Below are 14,204 nucleotides of genomic sequence, written 5' to 3'. Positions count from 1 at the left end.
TCGATAAATGCATTTACTGAAACATCCATATTAGCCATAATCTACAACAAAGATTATTTTAGGTAAAACATAATGGAGTTGCCTACGAGGTACAAATAGCATGTGCTTAGCTTAGAGTATTGAATATTCTTTCCTGTGGAAATCAAACACTTTTTGAATTTTTCCAATTTGTCAATCATTGAACATGCTCAAATTCCCCAAAATACCTACACGAGTAGAGCCGAAACAAATTTACAAATGCGCTCTCACTGTTATCTTGATCTCAACAATACGGATATTGTCCGTGTTCTTATCATTAATACCATGTGCAATAAAAAGCTATATTATCAAAGTCATTGACTTTGTCCTGATTATATGCACAAAAAACTATTTTACATGACCCGTGTGACCTTAACATTTGACCAACTGAAAAATACAAGACAAACACCATATAATATAAAAGCTCTTCCATGAATTGTTTCCAAAATATTGAATGGAAACCAAGTGTGACGACGGAGTAACTAACCAAGTCACTAATGGACGACCAGTGCAAACTTACAATTTGTTCCGACCTTAGTTTATATTTGCAGAATTTTTCTTTTTTGTATTTTCAATATACACATACAAAGGGTGACTGACATTTGATAAAAAAATTAGCACCCAAAAACTACAGTATTTAACCTAAACCGATAGGTACTCTTTAACAAAACTCTTTTTGTAATACTTGAATATAAACCAGGTTATTTAATAACACTTGTGTTTACAGGCAGACAGTACGTCGTCAGAATATGAAGAATCGGAAGAAGAAGAAATCGATGTGAGCATGTTCGGAGACTCCAGTGGTCTTTCCGATGTAGTGCTTCTAATTGAAGGCACTAGTGTTCGGGTTGTCAAGTCTGTGCTGTCCGTTGCCTCGCCCGGGGTCAAAGTAATGTTTACATGGGATTTCGCAGAGAAATCGCAAAAAAAACATCGAAATGCCGGCGAAAAACCTAGAGTCATTTCTTTCGTTTCTACGATGTTTCTACCCTGATCAAAGAGACCGTGTTACAGGTTACTTACTTCAATAGTGTTTATAATATTATTATTCATTTGGTCATATGCTTGGTATCAGAATGACGATTTTCTTTTCCGTATGCATGTTATTATTACAGTTTAATAAACAAAGAAATGTTTAAATTATCAATACATGTAAATAACAAATATAACAAGTAAGTCAAATTTTCATTCTTTTTATATCTTTTATTACCTCACATTATGAGAGTACATGTATTCGCATAAACGTACAGGGCAAGCGTATTCGAGCAAAGTTGCAGTAAATATAAAATTGTTACTGTATTTTTAATAGATGAAAAATAAACCAAGAAAGCATATGATGAATATCAACTTAGAAACAAGAATGTGTTTCGTATTAAATACAAAAATGTAAAAATACAAAAATAATATGAAAACATACATCACACAGACATTCTGAATAATAACCATACTGTCCATGCCGATATCTAAATACGTGTATAATTTAGACCGCCGAACTGAAGTGCTGCGCCAATAATGGTCTTTCAAAATAATAACATAGCTCTTAATGGTGCTCAAAATAATAACATAGCTCTTAATGGTGCCTTTTAAAAATTAAAATAATTTATTTATTCAACGAAATACACATGTACAATATTATCGTTTGCGAGACGCCGTTTGACTATAGATATGTATAGATTTTTTGGTTTTGAGTAAGGTAGCGTTTTGTTTTGCAATTTATGGCATAATTTTAGGGTCACAGTCATACTAGTTGCAAAAGTTGGAAGTAAAAAAGGAATTACGAACCTGAAAATAAAGTTTGATGATGCCAATTTATGAAAATTATTTAATTAGACGAACACTTTAAAGCAATGTGCCATGAGTTAAATTACTCATTCATAATATGTGACAATTTAACATTTTACAATTTGGAAAAACACGAGATTTTAAAGCCATTAACTAAGTTTTAGAATGTTTTTATTAGGAATATACATGTAGAATCCCTAGCAGCATGCATGGTTTTGCTGTTGTTTTTTTTGTTGCTTTTTTTCTCCTGCACAATTCAACGCTCCGTTACAACCCCTCGTAATTTGTCACTCCCAGCCTATGGATTACAAGCGCAAGGACGTTAGAATACGATATTAAGGAGCAAAATCATTATGCAACACAACGATGTGAAATTATTAAGTTAATATCGCAATCTTGCATCGTAAGCCCATGTCATGCGTCGTGTTTTTGCCTTCTTGCCCTAGAAATCATTAAGGTCGAAAATGTAAGAACAGTCATAGTTATCTCCTACGAAATTTATCGAAGATTTTATATAAAAGAAATAGGTTTTGGTAAAGGAACCTTAAAATATGATAGTCAAAACCAATTGGACGTGGGGCGTCAAACAAGAGTGTCTAATAATGAGGGGTTTAAAAGATACATTATATATTCACGCGCGACTGTCGAATCACTAGATTATTGCATGAACATTTTAAGTAATGAAATAGATGTAGTAGATAAAGTTATTTCTACGCAACGAAGCATTTGGTTTAAACATAAAAATTATAATGGTATTTAATTGCAAAACAACTAAACATTTGGTTGGAACCGAAATCGTCAATATTACCAAACCCGGAGGAATGACCGCGACATATATCTCGCGAAATCTCAAACAAATTTGCTTTATTAAAAAGGCGATGCGAGATAGCGAACCCAATTTCAAAATATTTCATTGAGTTGCGAACATATTACGACGCGGTCTTAGATTGCGAGAATACAATTCGATATCGCGTAATTTCGATGCGAGCAATTTCGATGCGAGGTTGTGATATTACGATTCAAAGTTGCCAGCTTAATTTCACAATTTCACATCGTCTATTCGTATTTAAGACCTTTGGATATGCTGGGGGCAATAACGCAATGCAAGGAAATGATTTTTAATTTAAAAATTAAGTTATCACTTTAAAACGATTTATCACCTTCTTACTCTTGGATTTTTTAAATTTTATTCTTATTTATTTAGATGTATAAAAATTACGTTTCAACTTTACTGATTTTAATTTTGAATATTGAGTTATGTCTATTTTTTGCTTTTTTTCAGTAGTAAGATAATATATTTCTATGATGGATTTATACTAAAATTTACATTTGAATTTAAATACGTTTTGTTAAAATAAGTAAAATTTAATTTAATAACAATATTTTTGTATATTACACATGTCGCTATGAATATACATACATGTATAAGTTTGCAGTTATGCTTGTAGATGATACTGTTCTTCCTATTCTACATTTGGCACAAGAGTATCAAGTAGCGAATCTGACAGCGGAATGTGAAGATTGTCTGGTAACATTCATCAGGCGTAAAATAAAAAGCAAACAATCCAAATACCTGTGTTGAGACATGCAAGTATTTGCATATTGCGGAAAGATATCATCTCCATGACCTGAAATAACTATACATACGATGGGTAGCAAACTTTAAATTAAACGCAAGGGTATCCGCATTTAAACGGCATGAAATATCGGATGACTCCAAAACCGAAATATTAACCAGAGCATTCGAAAGACATGAACAATACGAGAAAGATGTATCTTTATTAATTACCAAGAAAAATTTGAAAGAGATGTTTACTTCAGAAATATCCATTAATCGGAGGCCGGAATCAAACGAGACTAAGCCTTCAAAATTGCGAATAGCCTACGCACGTTTTGGAAGAGGGTCAGCCGAATACAAAGAACAGATCGAAAAGCTTAAAACACACTTTGTCAAAAGTTTGGACGACTATTGTCTTAAAATGACTGTAGACATCATAGAAGACCTTCGTACAGAAGATGAGTGAACAATGAAACAGTTCGATTGTTTTTCAAATATTGTTAACAGCAAAATATGTTTTAATCATTTTAAACAGTATTGTTAACTTTCCTGATAAACGGTATGTTATTGTGACTGTATGAAAAATGGATGCCAGGCATGGACAGTCGTACACCGAATGACGCCCACCACTCTTCGCAACCGCATGATTACTGATGCCGTACACAGGCTGATCACAACGCTAAAAATTGAACCCTTCGTTCTTAGGTGAGCGAACAATTAAACTCGTGCACACATATTTCTTGTTTTTTTTTTAAATAACAGTGTTTTTAACCATACGCTCTAATAACATGTGCTATTTTCGGTTGCGCTTACAATTTTGTTATATCTTTTTGTCATTTCTTCAAGTTAATTTAACTGCTGATAATGTGCTTGTACACCATCTTCCCTGCAATTCTTTATACATGTTACATTTTTTCTAATTTGATACGCCCAATACGATGAATTTGTTTCTATATGTTTAAGTCTATTTGATTTCCTTTTGTTGCTTCTCCCAAAAACTTCTAAACTAAACAACACATTACACATATCGATCTATGTCATTGAATAAATGACCGATAAACTGTGTTTCATATGCCTTAATAGCTGGATTGTGACATTACAGAATAAACGCTATCGCCTGTCATTTATAACGGTAACTTGTGCAATTCACTTTAACGGTGCCAATAATGTAGATATTAATTCTCAGCGTTTAAATACGGGGACACATGTGGTCAATATTAAATATTACACCGACAGGGACACTAAAACACTCTTGCGTTGTACTGTCAATTGTTCTCCATGTATCCTCGTAATCTATATATCCCGACATTAAGTGCAAAAAGAAAAACAATAACAGTCTCATCCCCACAAATTTCTAAACTAAGCGTGTTTTGACTTGTAATGCCAGCGATTATTGTACAGTAAAAACGGCAGAACAGCGCATACGTAGAGATGGAATATCCTTCCGGACAAGGAGTTACTGTAACTATAACAGGACCGGATTGCTCAAAGCACCGTTAAGTCTGAACGGACCGTTAAATGACAACGGGCCTGTTAAAATCAGCGTCAGCGTAAACATTGGGTTGCTCAAAATAACGTTGGCTTTTAACGGCCAGTTTAACGACAGTTTTTGCCATTAACTTTAATTGAGGTCCAAAGCAGCATTAAACAGTTTAACGCTACGTTTCAAAATGGCTACTTTAGCTGTTGTGCCATTAATGAAACCAAAAGAATTGCAATTGTCACATCATCATTTGCAACGGCAAACAGAAACCGTGCGCTGACATAACTTCAGCAAATCCTCAAATCCTCATAACATTGAGATTTTTTGGTACTGGAGCATTTTATTCGGTCTTTGGAAACACTCTCGGATTCCACAAATGTACGGTGTGCAGAGTTCTTAAAAATGTAACCGACGCCATCATCAAGCACTTGCACGAGTTCGTTGTGTGACAATCACCAACGTAGAAGGAAAGAGTAAAACAAGGCTTCTATGCAGTGGCTGGATTCCCGAACTTAATTGGCTGCATAGATGGTACACACATCCGCTTTCAGGCACCGTACGATGATGAAGCTTCGTATGTAAATCGAAAAGGTTTTCACAGCATAAATGTCCAAGCAGTCTGTGATCATCAAGGTAAACTTAATGCTGTTTAATGTGTTTTCATCGTATATAACTATAGTGGTATCATCTGAAAATAAAAATAAAAGAATTTAGATCAAAACTGTTATTGTTTTTATACTTAAATTTCAATATCAGCATTCATACATACATACATATCCGGTTAGGGCCGCAAGCTGGATCAGCTTCTATTAGCTCCCTCATGTTCGTTAACCCAGGTAGTTTCCGGTATAACTGAGTACATTTTTTCTCCCATGTATTTGTCCAATCTGTTCTTAAAAGTATTCAGGGATGGCGCAGTAACAACGAATTCCGGTAGATTATTCCACGAATCTATCACTATCACTTCTCTATCTGAGAAAAGAAGTATTTTCTGATGTCCTTTCTACAAGATTTCTTCTTTAGTTTTAAACAGTGACCCCTTGTTGTAGTATTGTTCATTAAAAAAAATCTGTCAAATTTAATGTCTTCTTTTTTATTCAAGATTTTAAAAACTTCGATCATGGATCCACTCTCCACGGAAACGACGATATGACAAGGATGGTATTTTCAAATTTTTTAAAAGTCTTTCAATGTATGGCAAGTGCCTAACATAGTATACTTATATAGTCGCACGTTTTTGTACTCGTCCCACAACTTCTATATCTTTTTTAATCGTGGGTACCAACTGATATTACCATAAACAAAGTGAGGTCTGATGAACGACTTCTGTAAATTCCTTTGTATTAATGTAAAGAAAAGTCCTTCTAATTAGTCCTATTTGGCTGTTGGCTCCATTGATACACTGGTTCATATGTTCTCTAAATTTCAAATCAGGACGGAATAAAATCCCTAAATCCCTTTCTTGCGTCTTACTTGAAATTTTATTTCTTTTAGGTCCTGTTCCAAGCAGACAAGTTTTGTTTGGGTTATTTTTTCCATAATGTATTTCTCCACATTTTTCAGTGTTAAATTTAAGAAGTCAAGTGTCACTCCAATTACATAATGTGTCATTGTCTCAATGAATTGTGTACGTATTGTCGTGACTGTGCAAGGTTGAATAGTTGTGTATCGTCTGCGAAAAGTATAATGGTACATTCAATTAAGTCCTTAATGTCATTTATGTAAACAAAGATAAGCTTGGGCCCTAAAACACTTCCTTGTTGTATGCCGCTTGTAACATTGCACCATTCAGATTTACTTTTATTTACAATAACTTGTTGTTTCCTGTTAGTAAGAAAAGCTTTTACCCAGTTCAACATTTTGCCATTTATACCATAAGACTCTAATTTCTTCATCAATCGGGTGCGCGGTACTGTATCAAATGCCTTGCTAAAATCATAATAAATACAATCAAAGCTGTTACCCTCGTCTATCCATTCAGTCCATTTTTCCATTTCGTCTTAAAGTTATAGAGCACAAGAACGTAAAGACCGGAATCAAATTTAGAATTTGAAAACATGTTGAGTTCATGTATGAACCTATACAGTCTCTTACAAAATTTTCCATCATTTTGCAAGGTATACAATATAAAGAAGTGAAACTCCAGCTGCTGGAGCAGTATTGAATTTTCATTAAAAACAATTAGTTGGTCCTTTATTTAAGGCAAGTGACCGATTGCCCAAACAGTACAAAACAGCACAATACAGCACAATACAAACCAACATAAACACAAAATATGAATAAAGCTGGGGTCACCGCCTTGGAACGGTCAATGCAAAGCATGGGGGGTTTAAACCTGGTTATAGAGCGCTCAACCTCACACTTGGCCCAGCAATATTCATAATACATTTAAGTGTAAATAAAATTTAACGTCATAGCATTGTAACTCAAATTAAACAATAATAAAAGGGAATTAAAACGCATTCAATTTAATTACTATTTAATTACTCAATTGCATTGAAGATACAAGAGTAACAGAGTTACAACTTTTTGACGAACGATCAAATAAAACTATTAACAATTGTCAACTACATTCCTTCTTTATAGAAAAGATTTGAGAATATAATATCATGGAGTTAATATCTCAGATAATCATCGCGCAAATACTGGAAGAAGCAGCCATAATGGGTGTAAAAATTCCATATTACATAGCTTGGTTGTTTATGTGACTGCTAAAAAAATAAAAATAATTAAATCAAACAAGAAACGCCTATCCGAGAGAAAATATAAATAAAATGGAACGTTATAAACCCAATGACCTATGCATGTAGATTACAACTGGGAAAGTCGGTCGTATGACGTCACAAAAATCCATAATGACATAATGACGTGAACAAATTTCAGGGGCAGTACTAAATAAAAATATTAATGGGGCTGTGCTACTAATAAAACAAGTTTAGGTGATTTACTATTAAGAAGCAAATGAATAAAAATGGCAATTCCATTAAAGCGACATTATTGGAATCAAACAGTATATAGGTGTTTTGACAACTGAAGACAGAAATGATTTGATGTACGATTTGAGTGCAAATGTAGTTTACATGCAGATTTGTTCATACGACACAATGACACAATTTTATTCAACAGTGAAAAATGCCTATAATGTAGTATTCTTGCAGATTTGTTCATACGACACAATGACACAATTTTATTCAACAGTGAAAAATGCCTATAATATCACTAATGATTCCAAATTTTAAGGGAAGACAGATATAGTGAATCGAAAACCATCAAACACGTGTTTTTAAGTACATAAGCATCGTATCCTTTTGATAAAAACAAGTTAATTAAATTGAAAAGTTTGATATGAATATTTGGTTTAACATATTTTAATTTGCGGACACGCTTCAAAACATCTCCGTAAAATGATGGATGGGAGAATCCATTATTTAAATGCCATTTTAAAGAAACATTATATTTTGAAATTAAATCACCATACAAACTTATGGGTCTGTGGTTACCAGCTTCATCTCTGGCACCTTTCTTAAACAATGCTTTCACATGTGCAGATTTTCAATCTTCAATAACAGTTTCACTTTCATAAGATAGTTTGAAAATCATTTTAAGTGGGACGACTAAATTGCTTCTACATTCTTTCAAAATTTTAGGATGAATAAGGTCAGGTCCATAGGATTTCAAGGTATTCAAATTTTCTAGTAATTTCATAACTTTATTTTCATCAATCAACAGTTCACCAATGTTTAAACAATTACTCCTGTCATTTGCATCTGGAATATTATTCAAATATTCAACTACAAAAACACTTTTGAAAAATGAGTTCAGTTATTCTGCCTTCTCTTTATCATTTTCAGTAAACCCTCCATTTGTCTTTTTCAAATTTGAAATTCCTACTTGCACTTTACGCTTTGAATTTGCATACTTATAAAGAGCTTTTGGATTGTTTTCATCCGATATTTTATTTTAAAAGTCATTTCTTGCTTGCCTACATGCAACTGTAGCTGTGTTACGGTCCCTTCAATAATATTTAAAATGAATATGTTCACTAGTATTCCTATACTTTTGCCATGACCTATGTTTTTTATGCCCTCGGTAGGCTGGCATATAGCAGTTGAACTGTCCGTCAGTATGTCAGTCAGTATGTTAGTGTGTCCGTCCGAAAAAAACACTTTAACGTTGGCCATAACTTTTGCAATATTGAAGATAGCAACTTGATATTTGGCATGCATATGTATCTCATGAAGCTGCACATTTTGAGTGGTGGAAGTTTAAGGTCAAGGTCATCCTTCAAGATCAAAGGTAAAAAAAAAAATTTTTTCAAAGCGGCGTTCTCATGAAGCTGCACATTTTGAGTGGTGGAAGTTCAAGGTCAAGGTCATCCTTTAAGTTCAAAGGTCAACAAAATAATTTTTTTCAAAGCGGCGTTCTCATTAAGCTGCACATTTTGAGTGGTGGAAGTTCAAGGTCAAGGTCATCCTTCAAGGTCAAAGGTCAAAAAATAAAAAAATATTTTTATTTCAAAGCGGCGCAATAGGGGACATTGTGTTTCTGACGAACACATCTCTTCTTTCTTATAACTTTAAGAGCCTATTTAGTCATCCATAGTGGTCTGTTCTTTTTCGATGTAACTTGAGGTTTATGTCTCTTTTTATGCCCCCGGTAGGGCAGTTGAACTGTCCGTTAGTATGTCAGTATGTGTGAAATTGTGTATGTCAGTCCGTCCGTCTGTCCGTCCGTCCGAAAAAAAAACTTCAACGTTGTCCATAACTTTTGCATTATTGAAGATAGAAACTTGATATTTGGCATGCATGTGTATCTCATGAAGTTGCACATTTTGAGTGGTGCAAGTTCAAGGTGAAGGTCATCCTTCAAGGTCAAATGTAAAAACAAATAAAAATATTTTTTTTGTCAAAGCGGCGTTCTCATGAAGCTGCACATTTTGAGTGGTGGAAGTTCAAGGTCAAGGTCATCCTTCAAGGTCAAAGGTAAAAAAAGCGGCGCAATAGGGGGCATTGTGTTTCTGACGAACACATCTCTTCTTAGGAACATGCTTTTCTACACATTTCGCTAGTATCTCTTTCATTGATGACCAATTTTCTTTATTAGTTTTGTCTGTAAACTCTTCTTCCTAATTTACACTTGACAAGTCTTCATTTGCATCATAATTCCCTTTTTTGTACAAAAATGTCTCTTTTTCAGCATTATTTACCGGATTGCAACAGTCTATAATGAATGAAATACCAACGTGGTCACTTTTACCAATAGGGAAAAAGTGTCTCAATTCATTAATAAAATGTTCATCACTTGAAAATACAAGGTCCAAAATACTGGGCCGTTGTGAATTCCTAAATCATGTGTGAAAGTTAATATGTTGGTGTAAGAAGCTATCTCTCACTGATTCAATAAATTTATGGCTTATATGAGTTTCATGTGCAGACGATACCAAATGATTCCAGTTTATGTCTTATTGAATGCGTTTTAATTCCATTTTATTATTGTTTAATTTGAGTTACAATGCTATGACGTTAAATTTATTTACACTTAAATGTATTATGAATATTGCTGGGCCAAGTGTGACGTTGAGCGCTCTATAACCAGGTTAAAAAAACCCAATGCTTTGCATTGACCGTTCCAAGGCGGTGACCCCAGCTTTATTCATATTTTGAGTTTATGTTGGTTTGTATTGTGCTGTATTGTGCTGTTTGGTACTGTTTGGGCAATCGGTCACTTGCCTTAAATAAAGGACCAACTAATTGTTTTTAATGAAAATTCAATACTGCTCCAGCAGCTGGAGTTTCACTTCTTTATATTTATAATTAAAGTCACCCATTACCACCTTTTTTCACATGATTTTGATTGCCAATAGCTCATTCAACTTATTATTATCTTCATTTCCTGAGTTTGCGAACGATAAACTAAACCAACAAGAACAGATTCATTTTTGCTCATCTTTACTTGACACCAATATGCCTCTTGACTAGAAATTAAGTTCAGTTTCTCATAGCTTTCATCTTCAATACAATTTCTTATAAAGAAAACTGTTGCCCTGAAATTGTTACTAATGAATCTTGGATTAACAAATTGCTGATAACCCTGTAGTTCAAAATGTTCAATATTCAAAGAGTCACAAATTTAAGGAAACGCTTCTATGAGTCCAATGTTGTCAGGCTGGTGAATTAAAACAAGGGTTTCCAATTCAGACAATTTATTTCTAATACTATCCGCATTTGTGTATCAGCACTTTAAACCTTCATGTTTTTCAAAACTAAAGTTTGTACTAGAGTTTGACACATGTTGAGAGGAAGAATTCATATACATGTCAGTAGAATTTGAGTCATTATGTGAAGTATCCATGTACAATTCAGTATCAACACAGAGTTTATACTTGAACCACTATGATCATTTGAACTTACAATACTTTCGTTGCTGCCAATGCTACTTGCATCATCGTTCAAAACCAAATTAAGATTCTCATTTTCAACATGTTTTTGGATACAAACAAATTAACATCAGATGAAGTATCCGAACTTCACTTAACGTATTTACATTTCAAAACTGGAACAATTCACTTTTAAAACTGCAAAACAATAATTATTAACTCGTTTTGGACTCATGTTTTAACGACGGTCCCTCATTAGACCGTGCCCTCCTCCCAAAGGGGGTCCAACACCGCGAGCTTCACCTTGACTAGAATTTTTAATACTAGACACCGCATTACTTTGACGCGTCTCTCTTTTTGCACCCTGTTTTGATTCGTATGGAGTAGGAATAGGGATATTAGCATTTGGACAATTGACTCTACGTTTTTTACTTTTCGATAGGTTTCATTTGACCCATTTTCTGAACCTTCCGTACCATTCGAATTACCAACATAACTACCTCTTCCATACAGTTCATCCTTTAACTTACGATAAGCGAAGGAAGGATCATGTTCTCGTCTTTTTGCTACCTCATTTTTCATTGTATTATTCAATTCCCTTTGTCTTCTTGTGTAATCAGGTGTAAAACTACCTTTTATTCACTTTCTCTCAGTTTTTTACCGTTTCGTACGACTTTCGCTTTTTCAATATCTCTTTGAAGAACTACTTTCATCGGTCTAGGTCTGGCCTTTGGACCATTTTGTATTTCACCCAGTCTCTTGGTTTATTTAATCTCTATCGGTTCACACTTTTCTTGATTTTGAACAAATTCACATATCTTTCTGATATTTTCTTCATCTTCAGTTAGTTTTTCCTCGTTTGTCTGAGCGTTTGTTTCTGGTAAATTGTACAGTATAATGTTGTTTTTCTTACCTCACGTTCTCTTTGATCATACAAAGCTTGATCAATTTTAAAATTCATATTTAACTCAGCATTTGCGCCCACATTTTGAAGCTTACTTTCAATTGTTGTAAGACGACAATTTCATCCTGATACATTTTCATGGCACTCACTACATTCAGCACTTTACGCACATCCGGTATTACCTTTTTACATCCATTACAATACCAGATACCTTGGTTATCTTTATTAAGCTCATCATAAAAAGTTGTTTTACTTCAGCACATATCAAAACCAATTGTTACAAAGTTCACATTGCATCCTAGCTTCTTCCTCATCCAGATAAATTTCACACAGAGAGCATTTATTTTCATCAACAGTGCTTTCGCTTTGTTCATGGGATTTGACTTGGTCATTTCTATTGCCAGATGCCTGAGGCATTCTACCATTTTTTTGTTTCTCATGATTAGACAATGTTTTTTATTTAATCAGTCACTATCACAGCAAATAATATCTCTTATGAATGTGTTTCATTTAATAAGCCTCAATCACAGCACATACTATTTCTTAGCAATTCAAAGGTCGACCATCTTGAATTTTCCAGCCATGTGACATTAATATTTTTTAACAATATTCTCTGAAAGACTTCAGAGCTGGGGTCCACACCTTTCCATCTGGGAATGCACTCAGTATTGTCAACGGAGACCTGTCATTTGGTTATGAGAGGGGGCTTTATTAGGAGGAATACAAAATTTCTTATCCACAATTTTCAGCGTCCATTTGGTACTCAAAAACCGGAACCGGATTTTGTAAGGGAGACCTGGGATTTGGCTATGAGAGGGGGATATATTAGGAGGAATACACACTTTCTTATTCACAATTTTCAGCGCCCGTCTGGTACTCAGAAACCGGAACCGGAATTTGTATAAGCATTGTTAGCATTGACATTTCTATATTAATCAAGTCAAATACTCAGTATACTATAAACGTATATCTAGTTATTTAATTTATACAAAGTTTCACATGTACAACTAACATGTTATCAATTTTTCTTTAACAAATGGTTGCATGTTTATTTTGTTTGATAAAAAAGTAATGGAAATATTCCAAACATGGGATATAATAAATTGAAGCATTTCAAAAGTCAAAGCGGTCGTTACTTGAAACGGTTATTGAATGGGTAAATTATGCTTCATGAAAAATAACATTGATTTGTGATTAAAATTTCCAAATACAGTGTCTTCGTGTTCATGTATAGTTTGTGTTGTGTTATTTTGTCATACAGGGAATTTTACACGTGTCAATGCCAGTTGCCCAGGGTCATGCCATGATAGCCACATATTCAAGACGTCGGGTCTCTGTGCCAAACTGGAGCGGGAAAATCAGAACTTTGCAGATGGTGTGCTGTTAGGAGATAGTGAGTATGTTAAAATTGTTTTAGCTAAGTAAACGTGTTATATATTCATTTTAATGGAAAATAGGTTTGAATATTATTAAGTAATCGCGGAAATAAAATAGCATCTAGTGCGGTGTTCGTCTAGGGAACACTTACTTTATCAACTAAGGTAATTTTTCTGACAACGCACAATTAGTCCTCCTGCCTTAAAACTTAGACGCAGACGTCATATTTTCTACCATATAACTTCATTATAGTCACCATGTAGATCTCGAACCCTGACACTATATGAGCTAACCGGGAAGCTGCTTCTAACCCACGACTTATAGATTTGTACCAGTATAAAACGTCTCTCATAGTTGCCAATATTTATTTATAAACAGCAGATAATTAAATATTTTAATACTATTTACAATTTTAAATAAATTTCATATTCCCCAGTCACCAATGCAAAGTGTACATGATGACTCCTTTTCTGGCGACGGATTCTGTGGCCAAGGAATGGTATCAGCAAGCCCACGCCTGGTCACGAGCAGCCATTGAAAGGAGCTTTGGGAGACTCAAGCGTAGATTTGCTGTTCTACACTATGAGGTATTTTTTAATGAAGCAAAGTAGGTAGAACACTTTTCAACCAAAGTATCACACAGTTAATATGTACATTGCCATCTAACAATAACACTATGCATTTTCATATTTACTTTTTTATTGCA

Source organism: Dreissena polymorpha, chromosome 1, assembly GCF_020536995.1.
Source record: "Dreissena polymorpha isolate Duluth1 chromosome 1, UMN_Dpol_1.0, whole genome shotgun sequence".
NCBI lineage: Eukaryota > Metazoa > Mollusca > Bivalvia > Myida > Dreissenidae > Dreissena > Dreissena polymorpha.
This window is presented reverse-complemented; position numbering follows the sequence as displayed.